Source organism: Gopherus flavomarginatus, chromosome 10, assembly GCF_025201925.1.
Source record: "Gopherus flavomarginatus isolate rGopFla2 chromosome 10, rGopFla2.mat.asm, whole genome shotgun sequence".
Taxonomy (NCBI): Eukaryota; Metazoa; Chordata; order Testudines; family Testudinidae; genus Gopherus; species Gopherus flavomarginatus.
Genome location: NC_066626.1, coordinates 31,744,209 through 31,770,156, shown reverse-complemented (window position 1 = coordinate 31,770,156; position 25,948 = coordinate 31,744,209). Strand labels below are relative to the sequence as shown.

General features: G+C 41.2%; 1 protein-coding gene across 7 annotated transcripts in view; it reads left to right on the top strand.

Annotated features, from left to right (window-relative positions):
* The first annotated feature begins 1,328 nt into the window (after positions 1-1,328).
* Positions 1,329-25,948, top strand: part of GULP1 (GULP PTB domain containing engulfment adaptor 1) — a 294,443-nt gene continuing 269,823 nt past the window's right edge. For 5 of the 7 annotated variants that reach the window (XM_050916432.1, XM_050916428.1, XM_050916434.1 and 2 more), the window contains exon 1: positions 1,329-1,455. The gene's annotated coding sequence lies outside the window, so the exon portion shown is untranslated. Of the gene's footprint in view, positions 1,456-12,493; positions 12,567-25,948 lie in introns of all 7 variants that reach the window. The other 2 variants (XM_050916430.1, XM_050916429.1) reach the window with 1 other exon arrangement.

The following is a 25,948-nucleotide window of genomic DNA, read 5'->3' as shown; positions in this document are numbered from 1 at the left end:
CCTAAACACCACTTTACCCAGAGTAGGCATCTTCAATGAATGCCTGCACTACGTCACACAGCCCCCTAGCAGGCTGCCTCTGGAACTTTCTGTCCCTTAAATTGCTTCCTCTTCCCCTCTCTCTCCTCCCTCTGCCCCCAGAAGATTTTTCCCAAGGCAGAGCTGGATTAAAGCAATGTGAGACCATACACTTGTCCAATCAGGGGCTCCTACAGACCTGATCTCAATATGGCGTTGACCTTGCTTGGTAGGGTGGTACCACTCACACACAAGCCCTATTCTGGGATGACAATGGCTCTGCTGCCACCCCTTCAGTGAATCAGTGGTTCTCTCTCTCTCTCTTCCCTGATGTGCAACTAGTCTGCTGTTTCCCGTCCATGGACAGGCTGGGTTCCATCTGGGAGGAGAGAGTCCCTTACTAAAACGAGCAGCATGTGCTCTGTGAGCAGTTCTCCTCTTACCAGTCCAGTGGGATTCCTGTGGGAGAAGACTTCCTGCCACCCAAGCCTAGGGCTCTACAGCTGGGTGGGGTTGTTCCTGCTCTGGGAGGGTGGTTACTTTTCACAGGACTCTCCACCACAGGCACACAGCACCCTCACTTTCCATGGTAGTAGGTGCACTCTTCCAAGCAGAGTTATGAGGGTAGCTGCCATCCCTCTTATATGCAGCCTTGTGGCAATGTCCTCTGCTAGGGCTCTCTGCTTGTTGGAGACTGCCAAGACTCAGGCTCAAAGACCTACATGAGTAGCAGTGGCAACAGGTCAGGGGAGAGGGCAGGCATTTGATAAACTACCTAAAGTAGAAAAAGAGGCCTGCTGAGCCCCCTTCTCTTCTCCCCAGCTGTATCTGTGCTCTTTGATGACCCCTGCTCACATCACATATGCCACCACATGACTTCATAGCTGGGGACCCCAATCAGGTGGGGGTTGTGCCTAGTTACTCTTACCCGTCCCTGGGAATGCATCCCCCAGAATCTGCATCCTCCCCACCCCAGCAGATTTCTTCAAGAATACAGCCCTCTGCCAGACTCGCTATGGTTGTTTAAGACAGTTTAGCAGCTTCTGTTACCTCTGGCACGTTCTTTCCTCGCGAAGCTGCTGTGGGAAGGCTGGGGGAGGATCATTCCCCGTCTAAACCATCGCGGGGCAAAGTCCCAGTCGCTTGGCCGGGCGCTGAACCAGCGAACGCGCGCGCGGGAGGGCGGCGCACACGCGCTCCGCCTGCCAATGAGCCAGGCCACTTCCCGCTGTAGCAAGGCGGCGTGAGCCAGAGGGAGCCCGGGAGCAGCCAAGCGCCGGCTCCGGCAGATCAATGGTGGGAGGGGAGGCGGGAGGAAGCCCAGCCTGACGTCAGGAAACTTTCTCGGCGGCTGAGCCGTGAGCTCGCGGAGCCGCTTCTCTCCCTGGGTGCCTCGCAGGGGCTGGCCCCGGCTGCCACCCTCCATCACTCCGCAAGGTACCCCGCGCGTCCTTCCTTCGGGAGGCTGCCCGCGCCGTGAGCCGGACTCCGTCCGGCCAAACTCCCCTGCAAGTCCGCAGGAGTTTGACGCCCCAGCGAGGACTTTCGGCGTTGGCGGCGGCTCTTTCAGCCCCTTCCCGGGCCAGCCGCGGCAGCCAGGGGGAGGCGCCCCGCGGAGCGCCCGTCTCCATGGGCAGGGGCCCGGGGCTCTTGCCAGGCGCAGGCCGGGAAGGGGGGCGCGTTGGGCAGCTCCCGGGGCTGCGGCGTCCGAGCGCGGTTTGGCGAGGGACGGGGCAGCCTGTTGAGCGCAGTGGCTGGAGTGATGCTGGGGCGCGGGGCCAGCGCGCGTGTCTGGTATCGGGAGCGGGCGCGGGGCAGCCTCGGTCTCCCGGGGAAACTTTTTTAGGTTGAGTGAGCACGGGGCAGGCGGCCCCGCTCCGCCTGGGGCATCTAGCCATGAGCCCTGCTGCCTCCCCCTAGCCGCTCGCGGCGCAACTTCCACCTCACTTGTTGGTTTTGCGCTGCAGCTGCCTTACGTCCAAGATCGGAAAGGACTGGCATCCAATTATCCCTCTCTTCCTCCCTCCAAAACGTGAAACAGCTGTAGCGACCTAAGCACCTTTCCACTCTTAGGCGTCTCGATTTTGAGGGTTTGCTAGTGTTAGCAATGATTGCAAATCTTGCCCATTTTTTCCCCAAGAGAGCGAGCGGGAGGTGGGGACTGGGGACATTGGCATTTGTTGTACTAGATTTAGGAAACAGAAAAAGATTGATGGAGCCTGGCAGGAATGTTTGGATCTTAGAGTAGTGAGTACAATCCTTTGTGTGCGGAAGACTTTTCTAATAATATAGAGGAAATAACCCTTTGCTACATACTCACATCAATATTGAATTGTATCACTAGAATTAATCATGCAATATTTCCCAGTGTGATGATTGCATAGAAAATAAAGTGGTGCTGGAATTAATTTTCTCTCAATAGGGCCTTCAGGAGATGCTGGGAAGTCCTCAGTCATTGTCAGTCTGCATATACTTCTGAAATTTAGATCACCTTTGAAATTCAGTAATGATTATTGATTTTTAATCCTGTATAGCAATGAATACACCCCAAGAACATCTGTCAGGTTTTTTCTAATATTTATTAGACTATATATGCTTTAAAACTTAAAGTAAACACAGGCACAGCTTGCTTTTCTTCCCCAACTTTGAAATTATAGGGACTTTGTCAAGAATTTCAGACTCCAAATATGACTTCAGATATGATAGGAAAACTTCCTCTGAATTCTAAATAACTTTTCAAAACAAACACCCTATATTCTAGTGAGAAATGTAAAAAAGTATAGTAAAGCCATTTTCTCTGTTTTTTGTTGGTCCTATAAAGTTTTGTTTTGCTTCTCCTGGCTTAGCCATAGCAATTATGTTTTGGAGATAAGCTGACATCGCTGCTGATACTAACGAACACAGTGTTGTTTTGCAGAGGAAGATTTTTCTATCCATAGCCAAACTAAAACAAAAAAGTTAATTTTAATCCCATAAAATAGGGCTTGTCAATTGGAAAGGAATGTGAAGACTATACTAATATTTGAGCATAAATTTCAAGCCCAGAATCACAGGGAGGGAGAAGGAGAGAAAATTAAATTTCTAAGAGGGTTTGAAACTTAAGATGACAGTGACCTCTATGATACTCTTCTAAAAGGATACAGTAAAATGCAATATCATTTCTGTGCTGTTACTTTAATCTCATTACCATGATTGGCATTAGTCAACTAAAGAACAGTAACATGAGGTTTTGGATATCAATTCAGATTTACTAATAAATGAGAATACTGAGGAGACATTTTTCTTATTTTTATCCAAGGGTAATGACAGTCAGTCAAAGGCCAGTAAAGGTTAATTGTAGTCTTGAATATTTGTCATAAAAGGAATTCGGTTACTTTGACTGTTCCTTAGTGTTTAAAAAAGAAATAACCCCACAATGCTGATACTTAAACTTGTTGCTGCTTTATTTTAAATCACTCGATTGTCTTAAACTATCACTACATTTTTTAATTTAAATGGAAAATTGTACTTCTAGTTGGATTCTAGTATGTAAGCTTCTTAAAAAAAAAGTATTCTCTATATTGAAGTAACTGAGAACATGTTCAGAAGTCTGTCTGACTCTGAAAAGAGGCAGTAGTGGGCAGATGTGATGGTATACATGAAATTGACCTGAAATATGCTTTGAATGTACATACATTTATATTAAAATACATATGCTCTGCTCTCAGGATGGTGTAAATGTAAATGACTATCAGCCATCAACTCCCTTTATAGGAATATATGAAAATAATGCCCCTAGAAAAGTTCATCATATGATGCTGTGTGTCATTGCTCCTATTTTTTCTCTTCTCTAGGTTAAACTAAACTAAGTTATGATTTCATAGTAACACCTGTCAAACAGGCTACTGATAGAATGATGCTTCACTACTATTAAGAGTTTACAATCTGAACATAGGAGGGGACCTATGAAAAGTAACATGAGTGGTGATGTTAAGTACACAACTTGTTATAGTTTTGTGCTTTTTAGTATGTGTCTTTTCTTTTTATGGGCATATGTTCATTAGTTAGCTGTATGAGTTAGTGTTTATAGGCCTTCTTGAAGAATTGTGTTTTCAGAAGGGAGTTGGAGGATCAAAAGGTGGAGATGCAGTATATCTGAGTCATGGATTAAGGTTTCAGGAATATGTAGCAGAATGGAAGAACTCAAGGGGATAGTTACTTGTGTGCGTTAGACAGAGTAAGGTGGGGAAGGAAGACTGTGGAAAAAGATAGCTAGAGTCAGGTTGTGCAGCACTTTGGAAGTAAAGACAAGGGTGTTAAACTTGCTTTCAACAACAGTTGGAAGCCTGCAGAGGGATTTGACGAGGGGTTATAATGGCAGGTGAGGTAGATTGCTTTTACTGAAGCACTTCAGATAGTATTAATTAGGGTAAGGCAGATACTGGGAGATTAAAGAGGAGGAGGCTGATGCAGTAATCAACACTCAGACAAGGGTACTGGTGATAGGCTGTTTGCCAATTTTGAGGGTTATTCTAAAATAACTAAATACACAGGATGATACTGAATACTGTACAATTAAAAGCACACATGGCAATACTGTACTCTTTCCCAGATGTTAAAGTTCGTGTGTACAGTACAGTTTAAAGTCAATTCTTCAACACAGGTCTACAAAATTTAGTCATCTGTTGAGTAAATCATTAGAATTTCCTTAATTTTTTTTGAAAATTCTTTCTATTTTTCTTCAGACTTAATTACATTTAAAAAAATAATGAAGTATGAGAGGTAAATTAAGTGATATGCTTGCAGTGGTAGGATAGGGCTGTATAATGTGTATTGAAGATAAAAGTATTTTGAAGCATACAGTTCTAAATACAGAATATCAAAAGAATCGTGAAAATATTTAAGGTCATAATATTAATAGTACCAGTGTACTTTAATTACAGAACAAGTTTTTCCTCCCAAGATTTGATCCATGAATAGCATGTTGCATGAGCATGCTGTAAGGAAATAATCAGAACTACCAGGTACACTAATTAAAGAAAATTTGAAACTAGGAGTGTATTAAGTGCCTCTACCCTGATCTGGAGGGACAATTTAACTAGAGAGAGAGGCTAGTTCATCTTCTGTAACCTTTCAGTTGTTGGTTTCTCTGCTATGACTTCCAACCAGGTTGCCAATTACTGCCCATTTTGGTGACTTTTTCTGATGGATTCCAGTCCACTGAGAACTGAAATCACCTGATTCATTTCACAAATGCTAGTAAATGCTCAGATGGAAACAATTTCCAGTTGCTGCAGAACTGAATTTAAATGGTATGAATGAAAGAGGTCAGAGTCTCTGTTTGTAATGACTAATTCCCTGAGCCAAAAAAGTTCTGGATTGATCTATTAGAATAGAAATTATATAACAATGCTTAAATTATGCAATAATAAACCTTGCCCTCCTTTCTCTCAATAGTAATCTGATTTTTGAATGGATAATTACAATGAGGGAATCAGATTATTGTTCAGGAAAGAACAGAGACTGTATTATTGCTATTATAACATAAGCAGTGCCCCCCCACAAACTGCTTAATAACATTCTCCACATCTCTCTCACCTTAAGTGGTTCACTACTTCCTCTAAGGATTTTAGAAATTGATGCATCCTCAGCAGGTCTTGAACTCTTGGGGTCGAATCCTGCTTATTTTACTCACGTGTATGTCACTGAACTTGTTGCCTGACAATTGCAATCCAATCTGCCCTGGTCCAAAGTATGCTATAGTTACAGAGGAGTTGAGCTGCACTTGGGTGATAAGTAGTCAAAAGTTGTGTTTATCTTGGAAAAAAATATTTTGCTTAAATTTAAACTTTTGATTTTTATGGACTGTCTTCCATTCATATACTTCTCTCCTATTGGCAATAGTGGAATACTACAACAGATCTAATTCTGTAGAGGAAAAAAGTCACATGCAGGTGACCAAAAAAAAAGCTGAGGAAAGTTTTGCATTTTCTGAAGTTCTTTAAAGAGAAGTTCTACTCTGAAAACAGATGCTAGGGTTCTATATTTGTTTATTTCTGTATCAAATCTTCTCAGTTTTTGTAAGTAGAAAAGATGTTTTTCTAACCACCAGCTTTGTACAATCAGCCTGGGTTCTGAGAATCAAACTGGTTCTTTTCATTTCATACATCCCGAAGGTTCAGTTACACCTGAGCAACCCCACTGTCTTCAAATTATTATCACAGTGACACCTGTGCAACCCAATTGCCTTCAATGAGTTTGCACAGATGAAACTGATTGGAATTTAGTAAACAATTCTGTTAATGATGCACAAGTTGGGAGAGACTCCACATATCATTCAGTCTTAGCTCTGTTCTCTCTGCAGGATTAACAGGAGGAGCGAACAATACACACTTATTTTAGTCACCAAGATCTGCAGATATGACCTTAAATACATGCAAAGAGAATATGTGTTGAGTAAGAAGGTGGAGTTTTTACATAGTCATTTTTCAGAGTAGCATTATAGTCTTATGGAGTTCTTTAGGCACTAAAATTGAGTCACAAACTTGGAGAATATTTTTTAACAGTTCAAAGGGCTAGTATTTTCAATATTATTTCCTCTTCCAGCTTTTCAAACATACTTGACTTGATGTAAGTTCTTAATATTCCAAACAGATTGATATTTCTAGCATACAACTATTGATTTAAGTGTAATCATTGTTTCTAGGTAATCGGAGCAACTTGAACTTTTCCCATACTATGCCTAGATGCACAAATTTAGTCTCTAGGGCTGTCAATTCAGCACTTTTCAAGAGCAATAAAATCATATGAAAATTTAAAAAATACACTCAAATTCCTGTGCAGTGCATTATTTTTAGATAAGGTGAAATAGTTCAGAGTGGACTCTGGGATTCTTAATAACTTTCTTCAAGATCTCAGATTAGCATTTTCAGTTTGAATGAGGGCAGGTTTAGAAGAGCAAAAGATTAATACCAGTCTTTGATCAATCAGTAAAGATGGGTAGCATTATGTGTACCTACTAGAATATCACCTATCATAAACTGAGATTGCCTGTTCCTTTTTATTTATTTATTTATTAAATGATGACCTCAGCATGACCTTAACTAGTTGTGATTTCTTTTCCAAATGAGTTGCATGTTTGGCCACATACCCATTGGACTTCTGTGCTTACTTAACACAAATCATCTTATGTTGCTTTGAAAGTTACAATGAGTACTACATCACTAATGAGTACTTCCTGCTTTTACGTTATTTTAAATAAGTTTGCCAAACTAAATACCTCCCTGTGCCACTGACTTTTTAGTAGAAATCTGCACTGAAATAACTGGAAAGCTTTTTCAAAATCAGAAAAAAAAATCTGATGCAAAATGGCTCTGGCTGTAGTGTATCCTAGAAATGGCTTCTATTACTTTTTAAAAGACATTATTCCTGAAATGCTATAGCAGTCTTCTCTTGACTCAGACATGTGAATGCCAAACATGTGAGGATTCATAAACAAAGAGTTTGTATGTCCTCAATGCCATCTTTTTAATGTTTGCTAGGACTAGCCCTCCATATACCATACTATATTGCTACATTATGTCTCTTGCACTTCTTGTGTTTAGAATTGCCAACCACAAGTGTTTGAAATGATGTCTGATCCCAAAAATCATGATTAGATTAAAATTTTGGGGTTAAAGTCAAATAATAAATCTTGGATTTTTTAGTTGCCTTTTGGCCTTTGAGACTTTTGGGTACCCTCAAGTCTCATTTGCAAGCTTTTCTTTGTAATCATGAGAGGCTAACACTTTTTGTGATATAAAGACTGAGATTCTCACAAAAGCACAAGATTCCAGGCCCTTGGGCTCTAAGAAAAAAAAATACTGTGAGATTAGCAATAAAATTACAAAGGATGATGTCACTGTGGGTGAGCTTTTGCTGAAATAAGACTTAGTATTAAATGAGAAGATATTGTCAATGTATTTCACTTTCATCTATATTTAAATATTGATTGTAGGATAGCTCTAACTAAATGGCAGTATGCCTGTTGAATGTAACTCTGAAATCAGTTCAGATTCAATGGTAGAGATAATGGTCTTCAGAAATAGTGTAGCTACCTGCCTTTTCTTCCTCCCACCATGTGAGGTGAAATAGGAATGGAACCTTAGATCTTTAGCTGCAGAGTACATTTCAGTGGACAGTCTAAGCAACAGGTAAGTGTCAGATTCACTGGTAATTTTACCAGTATCGTAAGGTCTCCTTTTATGTTGCAAATCATACCCATTTTAAAATAAGCAAAGATTTGAAAATAATATCGAAGTGGATCATTAAAATTAAGCATTAAATGTATCAGGAGGTAAAGTACATATGTTTTTTCTGTAATACTGAATGCCTAACCAAGTCAGCATATGGGAGTAGGGGGATATACAGCTAACATAAAAGGTAGTTTGAGAGACCGAAACCCTACAGCTGTGCCCCTTAATCTGTTTCATATGTGCAAGCTTTAGAGGTGATGTGCTGTGGCTTTGTAAACAAAAAGATCTTTAGCATCTGAGTTTAGTCATGATCTCTCTCTTGAAGAGAGCAGACTAGAAATTGCAATACCAATTTTATATGCTTTACTGCAGTGTTAATATCCAATTTATCATGTTGAGCAAATAAATTTAGGATGGAGGAAAGACTTTTTTTCAACAAATTTTGCAGCTGGAACTGATACTAATACTCTTATCTCTCAGTACCATACAGTAATTGCAGTTAATTGGTTGCTGGATAACTGCTTCTGCCATGTGTTGTGGTGTGAAAATGAAATATATCAACAGTACTAAATCACAAAATTAGCATGTATAATATTAATGTTTTGAGAGAATTTCCAGATCAATCATCCAAATGGGTGAAACATTTCATGTGAAATTCCAGCATCAGTGCATTCCCCAAACTTTTGTAGCTAAAGTGTTTGTTGTTACTGTTACTTAAATAATATCCAATAAATTAATATTTATTTGGGTAATTTATGCATTAACTTAAACCAGTAGTGTTTTCTGGTAACATGAAAATCAAGATTAGTTGGGGATGTGGAACCAAAGGCCATAATTAGGAAGTGAGCAGAATACTCATGTCTTTTTTCACACAGTCATTTAGAAATGTTGGAGCCCCCGTTAAATCACAACCTGCCTGCATTCTAATATAACCCCTTTGCAATTACCCAGTTATCTGAATCCTGCCAGGCTTTTCTTGCTCAGCTATGGGGGCTCAAGCAAATGCAGTCCCACTGGTAACCAGGAGCAGCGCCAGGGTTTTTGGCACCATAGGCGGGGGTCCTTCCGTGCTCCCGGTCTTCAGGGCACTTTGGCGGCGGGTCCCGGAGCGAGTGAAGGACCCGTCGCAGAATTGCCGCCGAAGACTGGGAGCGTGGAAGGACCCCCCGCTGCCAAATTGCCGCCCCCTCCAAATCCTGGTGCCCTAGGCGACCGCCTAGGTCGCCTAAATGGAAGCGCCGGCCCTGCTGATAACTGTGACTCCATGATGAAAACTGCTCCCAAAATTTGGAGATTGGAGCTCAACATTTGGCTCCAATTACAATGGTCACAAAAGCGCATCTTCAGAAAGCAACCTGGCTTAGAAAGGACACCAGGGAGCTTTCCAGTGCATCAGAAACAGACATTTCTCAAAGGCTGGATAGAAGCAGCACAGAAGTTTGAGAAAGGCAAATGGGAAGTTCCACGCGGAACAGTGGGCCAAACTGGATTCTTTATCTTCTGCCAGCTTCAGGTCTTGCTGATGATACAGGGGATATAAAACTCTACATTCTGCCCAAGGACTGTGGGGAAAATACCAGTGCAGAAATTAGAGACCAGGTGAAAAGAGACGTTTATCATGATGGAGATTTGAACTCCAGGTGAAACTGCATTCATGACTTGCTCAGTTGCACTTAGCTATTGAAGGATATGCACTTATGTGTGTGCAGAAAGGGGTAATTGACAGGAGCTGTCTGTAATTTTTTGGTGTATCTTTGACTTTTACTTGTCGCAAGTGCACACTGAAATGCAGAAAAGTCAAAGGGAGAAATGCTGATGTTATTGGATGACTAGTTTATGCAGGTAAAGAAACTTGAACTTCGAAGCAGTTTTTTGTGTGTGTGTGTGCACACATGTGCGGGGCACCTTTGGAAAACATATTGGGATCATGGGTCATTGTGTTCCCATCCCTTGATTATTCAGAACTTCTCTTTGGCCAATAAAATCTTAAGTGCTGTCACATGTTGTGAGTTTTAAGATAGTTATGTGTACAGAACAAGAGAACATGTATCACTTGCTAACCAAAGCACTGTATAGCTATCTTCTTTTAAAGAAATATTAACAACAAACATGGATGAACTTCTGCTGTGGCTTTGCTGTTATGTATGATGAAAAAAATTCTAGCAGGACTCCTTGTTCTGTACCTAGAAGCTAAAAGGTGTCACACTGCAGGACACACACATTCAGCTGTAGACCACATGTGGGTTAAGCACTGACCATGCTTCACAGAGTAAGGATATGTCCCTTTAACTGCCAGATATGTGCATGCAGATCCACAAGAGACAGAGGGAAAGAAGCTGATGTTATTGGAGGGAACATTAATTCCATAACTAGTTACCTTCTGTTTAAAAAATACCTAATGAACATGTATAAATGGAGTTTAACTTTTGTTTATAATCAATATGCTATATTAGTCAAACTGTACAAAGTTCTGCTAGTGTTTACTATCTAGAATGGTCTGAAGAGAATAATTAGCCCCTTTCATGTTGATAGGCAGAAAAAAGAGGCCTCTCCGTCTTCTTCCTTTGTGGATCATAAAGCAACTTGCCAAGTGTCTAGTATCGGCTGGGAATTGGATATTGGCTAGTTGGTTGACGTTTCATCCAGAAAAGACAGAGATAAAGGGAAAGCAACCAGGAAAAATGAGGCTTGTCTCACACCCTTATTGAGAAGTGCCTGTCACTTGCCAAATGGAGGATGACTGTAGGAGCTTGCTAGAGGGAAGGTTGAGAAAAGAGGTATTCAGAGAGGATGTGGAAAATGGGGAGAAGTATTAACATATGCATTCTGTACTGTTGCCAAATTGTTTATTTTATTGTTTTATCTACTTCAGTTGTAAGAAAGATCTTTGGGATAGGTACTCTCTGCTAGTGTGTGTGTATACAGTGCCTAGTGCAATAGGGCCCAATCTCTGATTGGGGTCTCTTATCACTTATCATTTAGGGTCTACCAGAATATGATGCATTGTAAGGTTGCTTCTATTTAAATGTGGAAAAAACTTGTTACTTTTTTTATTTCAGGTGTGAACATTGCTGTGCTTACTAGTGCCTTTCCCACAGCCAGGTTGTATTTTGTTCTAGATGGGGCCTACACCTTAAGGCCACTTGGAAAATTATAAACAGTGGAGAATGTGGCTGCTGGTTCATTAAACAGGATTTTCTATAGGAGTACTCTATCCCTGTACTCCATTATCTGCTCTGGCTACTGGTTTATACTGAGTGAAATTTCAAATGTTGTTGTTAACGTCTAAAGCCCTAAATCTTTAGGGAATTGCCTATCTTAGAAATCCCTTTTCCCCAGTGTGGCTCTGTGACAGTATCAGGCAGCTGAGGCACTGAATAGCAATAGGTTTAAATGAGAACTGGTTTAAATGAGAATAGAAATAGGGTGTTCTTGGGGGAGGGCGAATGGCAGGATATCTGCAGCTATTTAATTTGTCAATGTGCCCTCCTGTGCCAGAGCTCAGGTTTGATGAATGTTGGGAACATTCCAAGGCCTATCCTTTTCCAGATTCTTTTGAGAGAAAGAGTTGGATGTTGAATGAAGTTTTGGAGTCAATGCCTGGCAGCATCCTTTGTGATATTGTGCTAATTTGTGAAAGTATTTTTTTTTCTAATGGTGTTTAAAGTATATTTATAAAATACAAATAAAAACATGAATGCATTAAAATAAACAGGACCTTCTCTGATACCCAGGCCCACCCAGCAAGATTTTGTAAGTCAGTGACTCCCCAGTTGTGAGCTGTTATATTTTGATCATGGAAGTTGCCTAATAAGAGCTTATCTTGGTAAACTAGACCAGTCCTGTCTATTTTAAACAAAGCATTGTTGGTTGGTTTTTCCCCTTGTAGGTGAAGGAGTGTCACCTCAGGGACCACTTTTGTGAGCTTCTGTTATCATAGGTCTTGCCCACTCTAGGAAAAAATGGTACCCGTTTTTACCAGCAATGGGGCAGCTGTATTGTTACTGGGAAACAGCAACATTGCCTCTAAATGGATACAAAATCTCCTAGCATAAATATGCCCTCAGCCTCTTACACTATATAGGCCAAAGTTTAACTTGCAGTTCTAAAGAGTCTTAATGAGGTATGTTGTTGTTTCTTATCTCAACAGCCCACCTTCATCATCTATGCCCATCCACATAATTGTAATTTATCAAAAGCCCCGGGTATTTTATGTAGCATTGTGGATAATGCCAGAGCTTTAACCTTTTTCTAATCTCCAGTTAATCATCAATGACGAGTCTTCTCTGTTCAAGGACAAACACCTGCAAACATGATGCTGGGTAAACCCTAATGGTATGTTAATGGCACTCCTTCTGCTTTTCTGGTGAGGGTGGAGGAGTTTGTTTCATCTTGCTAGTGGTAGCTCTGCACGCTTAAACATGCTGATTTATGTTTTTATTTGTTCTTGTTCTACTTTCAGTCTCCGTGAATCCCACTGGTTTTATTTTCTGCCACCCCACATCATGCTGTATTGCAGCACATGCTTAACAGGGTCTAATCTGATTCAAGATTAACCTCATTTAAACTTTTCTCTTATTACCATACTCTTAATCTTCTGTACAATGGTTGTACTGTTCATAATCCAGTACATTCCTATACACCGCCTTCCACTTATTTGGGACACACTTACATGGGATATCTTCCAGGAAACTGATTTAAACCCAATGGCAATAGCAAGGACTGCTGCTTAACAAGGATGATAATTCTGTTTAATTAAGATACCTGCAGTTGATTAAGTGATACTTAAATAGGGATAAATAGTATTTGTGATGCTCTGGGTAATATTGGTTTGTCTTCCTTTTAAATGACCTTTACCAGTGCTTTCTTCAAGTTCACTCCCATCAGGCTCACAGTACTGCACACTTGTCAGAAACTTCATGATGGTTTTTCTCTAGTTCAGTTGGGCTGCAGCTCACTGAGCTGTACTTTGGGGGGTGTAACAGAGTTCACATCCCCCCTCCTTCCTGAGGCCTGCTTGCTGCCCCCAGTAAGGCTCAGATGGGGTTGTGAACAGGGCCGGCGCTTCCATTTAGGCAGCCTAGGCAATCGCCTAGGGTGCCAGGATTATTGGTGGGCGGCATTTTGCCGGAGGGGGTGGCAGGCAGCTCCAGTGGAGCTGCCGCAGTCGTGCCTGCGAATGGTTGGCTACTCGCGCGGCTCCAGTGGACCGCCCGCAGGCACGACTGTGGCAGCTCCACCGGAGCCGTGGGACCAGCGCGTGGGGCGGCGAAATTGCCGTGTGCATAGGGCGCTAAAGCCCCTAGCGCTGGTCCTGGTTGTGAAACACCTGTGTCTTTATTTAAATAAGGTTCTTTCACCATCTATATACAAGTCTTGCAGGATTAGTCACCTCCTTCACAGGTAGAGGCAGCCTTCAGCTAGGAGGCCTCCAGTTCCCTCCCTCACTGACTTCTCCCTGGCTGCCGCCCACCTTCTGGCTCCCTCCCAGCCTTTATAGCTCTTGGCTTGTCAGGCCAGCAGGTGTTTCCAATCCTCAGGCCAGCATCAGGCCTTTTCCATCAGCCCCAATCTTCTTCCCCCTATTGGAGCTGACTGGGCAGGGGCTAATTAGGTGCTTTTGCACCAGTACCCTGCTACAGGAGGGAAATAACAAGTGTACATGTGTTATTTTAATGAGCCAGCGGGATTAATTTTAGTGAAGTACAAAACTTGAGAACCTCTCAGATACCGAATGACTTGACTTCTCTTAAAGCCCATGATCCGCTCAGAATCCATATGGAGTGAAGACTGCACTCATGAGGGTGGAAGGGGGCAGAGGAGCTCACAGGAAGTATAGGTCTTGCAAAAGAGGTGCTCTCTAGGGCCGATGGGAGCCAGGCAGCAGCGGAATCAATGGGCATCTGTATGATCCTGAACAATGTGTGCGTTAAGGGAGTGGTTATTCCTGCACAGAAGACTATCAGGCCCAAGGCTAAGAACTTTGCTCCTTTGGGATGCTAGCCATCCACCTGGGGTATATTGAAAGTGAATCCATATGACTTCTATGTAGTCCCAGACTCCCAGGTGCTACTGGTCAGATTTTGTATTTTGTTTGGCATTCTGAAAAATAATTAAATATGAAAATATCCTCAACAACTGACAGTGCCTGGTTTATTACACGTAATCATTAGAAAAACCAAGTTGCAAAATTGCAATAGAGTATTAACAAGCCCCTAAAAATGTGTTACTCTTTTTCCCCCCCTAAACTTCTATGTAACACAAATTAATTTCACTTGTGGTTTTGTATCTCATCTTTGCATGGCTTGCTGATACTTGTTTATTTCCTTCTCATTTGTGAGTGTTATGATCCCACCTTGAATTGAATTTATTGTATCTGTGAAAACTGCCTTTCATAAGATTCTATCAAGGGCAAAGTTTTACTCTTGGCTATGCTGGTGTAAATCCACAATAACGCCATTGGAGTCAATGCTCACTTAAACTGTAAGCTATTGCAGGCAGGAGCCTTCTTTTCCTTATGTGGTTTAACAGTGCCTACCACAATGGGGTCCCTGGGTATTACCACAATACAAATAATGAACAGTGCTTATAATACTTGAGATTCACAGTGATATAACATGGTGGAATTTGACCCAGAGTGTTACAAACAGGAAAACATTGTGACCAGCAATGCCCTGAACTGCACCTGTACATGTTGCAGGGCAGAAAAAGGCCTAAGAATCCAAATGGCTACCCTGGCACAAATTTTTTGTAATGTATAGACTTATTAGCATTGCTTTCCATAAGTGACTTGTCCATTTATCTGTCTGAGTTACTTACGGCCCCCTGTCACTGTACTATTTGAGCACCTCACAATCTTTAATATATTTTTATTTTTCAACTCTGCCTCCCTCCCCCACCCGTGAGGTAGGGTAGTGCTATTGTCCTCCTTGTACAGATGGGGAACTGAGGCAGAGAGTCTGGAGTCTAGATCCGTAAAGGGAGTTAAGTACCCTAGTATTACTTTAGCTGGCCCAGAGATAGGTGCCCCTTTGTGAGGCAGGGCTTAGGTTACACCCATCTCCTCCACATTTCCTGTTGCTTAGCTTAGGTGGTTCCCCATTGAGCTTGCTGGCTTTTGTGAATCCCATTCTTAGGCACCTAACTCAATGTGTAGGGAGCCTTAGTGCCAAATTCAGGGCTGTGGATTCCACTAGGTGGTAGGGTGCCTTAACTCAGCATTGCCGTGCGTAATGTGTAAGTCTCCTTTGTGTATCTATTCCTAAGTGATTTGCCCAGGGTCCCATAGGAAGTCTGTGATTGAGCAGAGAACTGAACCTGGGTTTTCCTAGTCCTAAACTCATGCCATGACCACTGGACTATGTATGCAGTGCCATAACAACTGGACCATGTAAATGTATATGCAGGAGACATACATGTATTTCTCTGAGCATTTAAATTGTTTCTCTGCATTTCCTGAGTACATGCAGCTAGTATACTGCTCTGTTATTAGCATGTTTAGATTTACGCTTCAATATCCAAAATAACTATGGAACTGCTCCTTTCTGACTAATAAAAGAATTTCCTTCACTCCTATAATTGTTCAGACTTTTATCAAAATTATGCTTTATTTTCAAGTTGTATTTCATTTGACCGCTCTATTTACACTCACTGCAATACTATCACAGTTATGTTGCCTCTGGTTCATTTGATCTACCTTTTACAATTACTATTTGTTCTGTTTCTTCTCTGTAAATATTTCCACATTCACATATCTCTTGTCCTTTCTATGGAAACTTGAATTCTTTCCCTTCATACATCCATACAGACTGCATTCAGAATTTTGAACATAATGAATACTAATATTATTGAGGCAGAATCATATTAACTAGCCTTGCAGTCATCTTATTAAAGAAGAATAAGCTATATCAGTAGTATAAGCATATGAAAATAAGATCAATTGGCTGAGGTCAGTTCATCTCTGTTTTGGAGGTTCTAACTGGGGTGATTTAAGAAGTGTCATGGCCACAGAATTACAAATCTGCAAATTTGGAAAATCCAGGGGTTGAGTTTAAAGCTCTGTGAAAACAGCACTAGTCCAACAGATCTAAGTTTCGGTTTCTAACAGAGACTACTATAACAGAAATTGTTGATAGGCCATCCTTTAGGGTCACATTGATGATAGCTGTGTCATCAGTTGAGAGCAATTGTACCTTTATTTCCTCTCTGTGGTCCAGCAAGGGCACCCATTCTAGACTCCTCAGCTGTTACCTCTTCTGGGCAGAGACCTGCATCTCTCTCCTTCCCCTTAGGAAGGATTGGGGCCCCCTTGAGTGCAGAAGCTTCTATCCATTTGCTAGATCAGAAAGAAGGCCCTGAGTCAGTTAAACTCAGATTATTTATCCCAAAGTCCTTGCTTTGTGTGCTGGATCTCTGGAGATTCCAGTTTGAACTAGTACATGTGAGCCTCTCCAGGCAGTGATGCCTTTCTGCAGGTGTTATAACCCAAGTGAATTTACCCAATCATCACCCACTGTTTGTAGTTCCTGCAGAGCCGTGGTCACCCTCTCACGTGGAATTATATATGCTAGAACCTCTCGGGAATGGAGGCTTTTCGTAACTCTGAACAAAACGTTATGATGGTTCTTTCAAAAGTTTGCAACTGAACATTGACTTAATACAGCTTAGAAACTTTACTATGCAGAAGAAAAATCCTGCTTGTAACCATCTTAATTTTAATGAAAGTAGTACAGAAACAGTTTCCTTACCTTGTCAAATCTTTTTTTAAACTTTCCCTTTATTTTTTCAGTAGTTTACATTTAACACAGAACTGTACTGTATTTGCTTTTTTTGGGGGTGTGGGGAACGGGGGTCTCTGCTACTGCCTCATTGTGTACTTCCAGTTCCAAATGAGATGTATGGTTGACCAGTCAGTTCAGAACTCTGGTGCTCATAACTCTAAGCTTCTGCTGTACAATCCCTGCCCTCAGTGATACATAAACTTAATACAGTAAAATCTCCCACAGATATTTCAGGAAATTGCCATATCTGTCACAGTATGCTTCTGTATTGACTGGCAGAGCGGGTGTGCTGTTAACTGATTAGTTGCATTGTCTGTATGGGTGGGATGGATGGATAAATGTATCAAAATAACAGTGCAGAATGTTACTTTTAAAAAACTAACTATACTATGTGCCTGCTCTGCCAGCCCTGTGCTCACTGTGGGGACAACATTGCTGTCAACAGCTGCCATGCTGTTTTCAGACATCTGCGTAAGTTGTCATACTGATTTTGTTTTGTTAGCTGTAACCAGGATGCCATGGTAGCATGGAACAATATGACTGTGGGTGTTTTTGTGTAATATATAGCATTAATCCTAAATGCAATATAAAGTACATATTATACAATAATTTCTCAGTGGGGAAAAATGGAGGCAATTGTATTTATATTGCCAGTCTCCAAAGGATTAAATAACTTATACAGTTCATAAAAGGTTAAAAACAATTTTAGATTAGAAAAAGACTGAAACATTTATGTGAGAAATTTCAAAGGAACATTTTTAACGCTACATTCTTCCTCCCCCCGGATTCTCATTTTTTCTTAGGCTGTCCTGAATCCAATGTTATTGTCTTGAGATATAAAACATTTGCAGAATGTTTTCCATAACATGATTTCTACTCCCACTTATTCCGTTTTTCACTCCCCAATTTCATAAATAAGGTATCAGTATAATCTTCCCTTTTGGACCTTTAAGGGAAGATAAGAGAACTATAAGTACTACAAAACTGGAGAAACAGATACAACTCTTTTATTCACAAGCAGGTGGAGGAAGCGAGATAGGACTGGTATTGATGAGAGGTCTATGCATTGTGTGGGGAATGAATTCTGAAATGTGACTAGAAGAAATTTTGAACTAGAATTTTAAAATGGACAGGCTGAATAAAACTACAGAGTACCTTATCAGTCCTCTGAATAGTGCATTCACAGAATCCTTGATAGGAGAGGCAGAGAAGATCATTTGTACCATCCTGTGTTATTCCTGCACTAACAAGGGTGAGGTCAGGTGTACTGGCCCGCTGAAGCAAATGAGATAAGCCTCTGTATCCAGAACCACTCTGTTTCTGGTTTCTGAGCCTGTACTCCACCCTGGTTCCATGACCGGCTTGGGGAGTAAGTGGTTGACTGCTTCCATGGAAACATGAGCACAAGTGTGTTGCTGGCATAGTTCCTGGATTCTCTCAGCACTTGCCTTTCTTTCAGTGAGACCCAGGTGCACAAATCTCTTCTGCCTACTACAGAACCTGCCTCTTTAGGTTCGGTTGCACTTCGCCCACACCTTTTTATTTTTGGTGGCCCCAACAAGTCCAGAGGTTCTTGTCATGAACCTCTTCCCTGCATTGCTACTTATAAGTCGAGGAGCAGCAAGACTGGCCATGAGGAGTCTCTTTCTGACTGTAGGGCCATTTTCCTTGGCCCCACACATACAGACATCAGTCCCTGGCATTCATTGACTCGTGACGCCTTCTCAGAGAAATGGGTGTTACCCAGGGTTCTCTGTTCTGTGTCTCTTCCCCCCCCAACCCCCGACTCCTTTTGGCTGAAATTTTACTGTCACTCCTTTCAATGCCCTTTTTCTTGAAGTATTTCTTAATAATTAATTAAGTAATTAATAGACTGATAAATGTCAGTCAGAAGGCACCATTATGATAATTTAGTATGACTTCCTGGGTAACACAGGCCCTTACCCAATAATTTCTGAATCAAGCCCATAACTTCTGCTTGTGCTAGAGCATATCTTGCCGGAAGACATCCAGTCCTGATATAAAGACATCCCTAGACAAGCTGTTCTTGGGGTTAATTACTTCAGTGTTGAACATGTGTGCTTTAATTTTAGCCTGAATTTGTCTTGTCTCAGCGTCCATCAGTAGGATCTCATTACACCTTTTCTGCTATATTAGAAACCTACTCAGTTCAGCAGTTTCCACACAGGTCAAGGAGTCGAAGGAGCATATCTTGGATCCAGTTCTTCTCCTCTTCTGTGTCCCCTCCTTCAGCTCTGCTTGCTGAAAGGGAAATTCCCTCCCCTTCCACCGTCCCTGCCCAAAGTTAGTCAACACACTTCCTCTATGACAAGGAAAAAAAATTAGTCTGGATTTTTGTGACTACTTAAATGCACTCAGGAAGGAGTGAGGAGGTATACTTGCCAAGTTTTAATAAAACACAGAGCCAAACTTGAAATGAGTGATCCTATAGGAATGTTACATAATAACTCATGATATCCTTAAAATTCCTTATGGATTTCCTGAAATGCAGAACTTTTGCTTCCCTATGGCATATAAAGAAGGCTCAGAAAAGTGTGTGTTTCTTTTCCTCAATTCTCCCAAAAAACTCTTCCTTTGTTTTTTATGTCTTAGTGTAAGCTCTGGTCTAGCCTGGAAGACTCTTGGTTGAGTGAAGAACTAGAAAAAGTTACTACACTCCCAAAAGCCAAGAGAGTGAAAGCTGAGCAACTGAGAGAAAGGATTTGTATTCTGACTACTTAAAACATCTTCCTCTCCTGCACCTGTTTAACATAATTGACAAATCAACAGTTTGAAGAAAGGAGAAGCTGTATTAAAGATTTAGCACAAATCTCCTGCCCCTTCAGATAAGATGAGAGCTAACAATATACATCCTCAGACTTCAAGCAAAATCAGCGAATACCAGAGCTGATATATCTAAGCCCCTCTCCCCACTCCCTTCCCACCACCACCATCACCAACAAAAAACCCATAGGGGTGAGTTTTGGTTTGTTGTTAAAAAAGGGGGCAGGGGAGAGGGTTTGGTCTCTTTTAAGCAGAAGTCACATGCCCAATTTAAAAATCATTTGCAGGTTTCCTTTAAGCAGGAATTTGTGACAGGTGATTAAGCCCCTTGTAGTAGAAATAAGGGAGTTTTAGAGACCACATGAGTATTAAAACTTATGTTATTTTAAAATAATGAACCAAACATTCATAGAACAGTTTTCAGAAAGAGTACATTTCTTTAAAAATTTTGAAGAACCAGAGAGCAAAGTGTCAGTCCTTTCAACCTTTCAATGCCTGAGTAACTTTACTCACATGAGTAGTTCTGTTGCGCTCCCTGGGACTATAGATGCTTAATCATTTGTAGGTCAAAGGCCATAACTGGTGTCTGAGAGCACCCAAAAATGGCTGTCCGACATTTAGGAAATACTTCAGCAACTGTAACTGATCTATTTTGATAAATCTGCAAAACACTAAAATGCATGCAGTCATGAAAACTGATGAAATATGTGCAGTACTAAGTGTTTTGTTTATTAGAAAAATGACCTGCATTGAGACTGTGGAAAATAAAGACTGGAAAACAATTTTGGAATTCAATGGAGACTGTCACAATTAAGCTTACAGACAAAGTGAGGGAGATAATAACTTGTATTGGACCATCTTCTGTTGGTGAGAGAGAGGAGCTTTTGAGCCACAGAGACTTCTTCAAGTCTGGGAAAGGTACTTGGAGCATCACAGCTGAATACCTCATGGAGTAACTTTCCCAGACTTGAAGAAGTCGTCTCTGTCTCAAAAGTTTGTCTCTCTCACCAGAAAAAGTTGGTCCAATACAAGATATTCCCTCATCCACTGGGTCTCTCTAATATCCTGAGACTGACACAGTTAAACTACACTTCATACAACAATTAAGTTTGTCATTCATAGGAATCACATCAATTTACTGAAACAATCTGTTCACCATAAAATGTGGAATACATCTGTGACAGAAGAGACAAAACCAAATTGAAATTAACAGTATACAGTGGTAAGAAATTACCAGTAATTGAGGTATTAGCTGTGCTGTGTATATAAAGTCAGAGAGGGCCTGCTTCTCCACTGTCTTGTATCTAGTATAGTCATCTAGTGTACACCTGTGAAAGATAGGTGTAAATCACTTCCAGTCTGTTCTTGTGCATTCTGGCACAAAGGGATGAGTTAGTACAGAATCAGGCCCTGGGAAATTAGATACTTTTATTTATTTTGGCTCTGAAACTCAGCACGTGTTAGGGATTAAAATGTGTGAAGATATACAACTGGAACATATTGTGGAGGTCTTGTGAGATCCAAATGAAAATATACTAGGAAAATATACAGACTGTTTGAAATCTATCATGCTAATGGCAAATTGAACTGTTTAAATGCTGAGATAATCTCAGTTATTATTTCATCCCAGAAAATTCCATTTGCATTCAGGTTGAGTTTTGAAAGAACTACTTTAAGATGATAAGCTTAAGAAGTCTCACAATCAACTGACTGGGCACATCCACTGCAAGGAAAAAAATCTTCTAGGTATGTCAGTGAATATATCTCGATACAAAGGAACATTATAAAGCTCTAACAGTCCCAATTGTGGAAAATGTCAGTAGTGGATTGGCTGGAGCAAAATGCTTTCCACATTTTGGGTTCATCTGGTGGCTTTTGGCAAATATTTTGGGAGAAAAAAAGTTCTGTGGAAACTACGTTTAACCTGTCATTTATCACATCCTGTTTCTTGTGGTAGCTGAGAGTCATGTGTGCTTCAGGCTTCCTAGGTACTACTTGATTATGATACCATAATCCAATAATTGCCTTCATAGGGGTGTTTGTCAATGATGAGGTGGAAAACACAAGTCATTGCTGGTATTTGTGTAAGGTAAAGTGGATAGAGATATAGATACAAATAATTACTTAAGGTGGCAAATAGTTTTGACTCCCTCAGGGAACTGATGGGCAGGATCCCCTGGAAGAATAACATGAGGGGAAAAGGAGTCCAGGAGAGCTGGCTGTCTTTTAAAGAATCCTTATTGAGGTTGCAGGAACAAACCATTTGGATGTGTAGAAAGAATAGAAGATATGGCAGGCGACCAGCTTGGCTGAACAGTGAAATCCTTGCTGATCTTAAACACAAAAAAGAAGCGTACAAGAAATGGAAGATTGGACACATGACCAGGGAGGAGTACAAAAATATTGCTCAAGCATCCAGAAGTGAAATCAGGAAGGCCAAATCAAACTTGGAGTTGCAGCTAGCAAGGGATATTAAAAGTAACAAGAAGGTTTTCTACAAGTATGTTAGCAGCAAGAAGAAGGTCAAGGAAAGTATGGGCCCCTTACTGAATGGGGGAGGCAATCTAGTGACAGAGGATGTGGAAAAAGCTAATGTACTCAATGCTTTTTTTGCCTCTGACTTCACGAACAAGGTCAGCTCCCAGACTACTGCACTGGGCAGCATAGTATGGGGAGGAGGTGCCCAGCCCCCTATGGAGACAGAAGTGGTTCAGGACTATTTAGAAAAGCTGGAGGAACACAAGTCCATGGAGCTGGATGCACTGCATCCGAGGGTGCTAAAGGAATTGGTGGATATGATTGCAGAGTTATTGACCATTATCTTTGAAAATCATGGTGATCAACGGAGGTCCTGGATGACTGGAAAAAGGCTAATGTAGTGCCCATCTTTAAAAAAGGGAAGAAGGAGGATCTGGGGAACTACAGGCCAGACAGCCTCACCTTGGTCCCTGGAAAAATCATGGAGTAGGTCCTCAATGAATCAATTTTGAAGCACTTGGAGGAGAGGAAGTGATCGGGAACAGTCAGCATGGATTCACAAGGGCAAGTCATGCCTGACTAACCTAATTGCCTTCTATGATGAGATAACTGGCTCTGTGGATGAGGGAAAAGCAGTGGACTTTAGCAAAGCTTTTGATATGGTCTCCCACCGTATTCTCACCAGCAAGTTAAAGAAGTATGGACTGGATGAATGGTGGATAGAAAGTTGGTTAGATCATTGGACTCAACTGGTAGTGATCAATGGCTCCATGTCTAGTTGGCAGCCGGTATCAAGTGGAGTGCCTCAGGGGTTGGTCCTGGGGCTGGTTTTGTTGAATACAGGCTTTGGAACTGTGCTCCGGCTCTGCTCCAGGCAAAAACCTGCAGCTCCACTACTCCAGAGCTGCTCCAGCTCTGCGCTCCACTCCAAAACCCTGGTTGAATGTCTTCATTAATGATCTGGAGGATGGCATGGATTGCATCCTCAGCAAATTTGCAGATGACACTAACTGGGAGGAGTGGTAGATATGCTGGAAGGTAGGGATAGGATACAGAGGAACCTAGACAAATTAGAGGATTGAGTCAAAAGAAATCTGGTGAGGTTCAACAAGGACAAGTGCAGAGTCCTGCACTTAGGATGGAAGAATCTCATGCATTGCTGCAGACTAGGGACTGAGTGGCTAGGCAGCAGTTCTGCAGAAAATGACCTGGGGTTACAGAGGATGCGAAGCTGGATATGAGTCAACAGTGTGCCCTTGTTGCCAGGAATGCTAACGGCATTTTGGGCTGTATGAGTAGGAGCACTGTCCTCTGTTCGGCATTGGTGAGGCCTCATCTGGAGTACTGTGTCCAGTTTTGGGCTGCACACCCACCGCAAGAAGGATATGGAAAAACTGGAAAGAGTCCAGCGGAGGGCAACAAAAATAATTAGGGGGCTGGAGCACATGACTTATGAGGAGAGGCTGAGGAACTGGGATTGTTTAGTCTGCAGAAGAGAAGAATGAGAGGGGATTTGATAGCTGGTTTCAACTACTTAAAAGGGAGTTCCAAAGTAGATGGATCTAGACTGTTCTCAGTGGATAGAGGTCTGAAGAAGCTGAGTTCCTGTGAGGAATAAAATATAATTAAGAGGCTGATTGTGTGTAGTTAAAGTTATATTATGGATTTATTTTTTTTTGTTGTGTGTGGGAGGGATCTGCACCTTTCTAAACTGGCCTAGCATTGAGTTTGTCTAAGGCCCTTTCCTCTAACTCCCCTAAACCCTGGGTATTAGGCCATGATATGTATGGGCTAAAATTGTAGGTTGATCCTGTCATTAGCTTCTATCTGCAGGCCCAAAATGAGTCTATTTGTGACTGTGCACCAAGTCTGCTATTGGGCTTATCAGTCAACTTAATAGGCCACAGGTTTAAAACAAAGAAAAGGAAGTATTTCTTCACACAGTGCACTGTCAACCAGTGGAACTCTTTGCTACAGTATGAAGGCCACGACTATAACAGGTTTCAAAAAAGAACTAGATAAATTCATGGAGGATAGATCCATCAGTGTCTATTAGCTAGGATGGGCAGGGATGGTGTCCCTAGCCTCTATTTGCCAGAATCTGGGAATGGGTGACAAAGGATGCATCACTTGATGATTACGTGTTCTGTTCATTCCCTCTGAAGCACCTGGCATTGGTCACTGTCAGAAGACAGGATACTGGGCTAGATGGACCTTTGGTTTGACCCAATATGGCCGTTCTTATGTTCTTAATCCTGAGCCCAGGCTATGATTGGGACCACTGTGTTTTTTCTTTGTGGTTTGAACACATTTGATATGGATATGCTGAGATGCAATAAACCCACAAAGTCCTTTTCAGGGTAACTTTTTAAAGTGGAATCATGTTAATATAGTGAGCCTTGGAATTTGGTTCAGTGTACAGTTTTTTTCTGTCTCTTTCAGTGGAAGTTTTGTCATTGTTTTCGATGGGAGCAGACCATCTCCTTGCATATGTTCTATGATTCTCCTAATGGCATGCTCACTTTAACAAGTGTCGATAAACCAAATACTGGATCTTAAAGAACAGAAAGCTTGTTCTAACAAACTATATGCAGTTTAGTAAGCACTGTCTCTGTATACTTCTAGGACATGAAATTGTATCAAAGTATATTTTTTCTCTCCTTGAACTCCACAAAAATAATATGAAAGATTTTTTTATATCTCCTACCTCCTCCTCAAAATGGTGAATGCACGTTTATGTTCTATTGTACTCATAATTTTGATTGACTATATCCTGTATCTTTTTTTCTTTCACACTTTGTAATCATAAGATTAAAGTCTTTAAATAAAAAACTCATTTTTGCTTTTATGCTTGTCTCATTTCAGGCTTCTCTGAGAAATCTTGGTAAAGCCATTAACAATGAAAAAGGAGGGTACTTGCCAATTGACTTCAAACTTCTGACATTTATGATATATTACAGTCCATACACTGCTCATTTAATTTCCTCTAAGACCCATTGTTTTGAGTGGGTTTGCTTTTTCATTGCTAAAAATCAAAGGTATCTAAATCTCTCAAGGTCAAAATAGGGTAGACTGGATGACCCTTGCAGTGCCTTCAAAACCTATGATTTTAAAATAGAGAGAGCTGCAGGAGCATTTTACTTTCCATTTGCTTGTACCATAAGAGTTTCTGTTGCATTAAAAACCATTCTGTTTACTTTTTGTCACGAAAGCTGTTGTGTATCTTTAAATTGTGTATGGTATAGTAAATTTATCAGTAGTTCTAGGTCCCAGTTAACCCAATGTATACCATGTTTCATTGGGACTACTCGCAGTATGTAAAGTTAAACACGTGCCTGAAACTGTGTAAAATTGGGGCCCTATATTCATGTAGGGGAGGTTGTTTTATAGGAGATTAATTTAGGAAGACAAAACTGGTTTATGTTTAAAATAGGATTGCTGTTTATATTGACTATGAAGCCTGCATCAGTAATATATTGACTTCTGGTAAGGGTGAGTACACACATTAGTATTCTTAGCATTACTGTTTTATTGGTTAATTTATTGGTGAGCATAAACTTGCACACTAGATCTGTAGATGCATAACTTGAAGGCCAGAAGGTACCATTGTGATCTTCTAGTCTGACCTTCTGCATAACAGGCCACAGGACTTCCCTGATTTAATTTCTGCTTCAG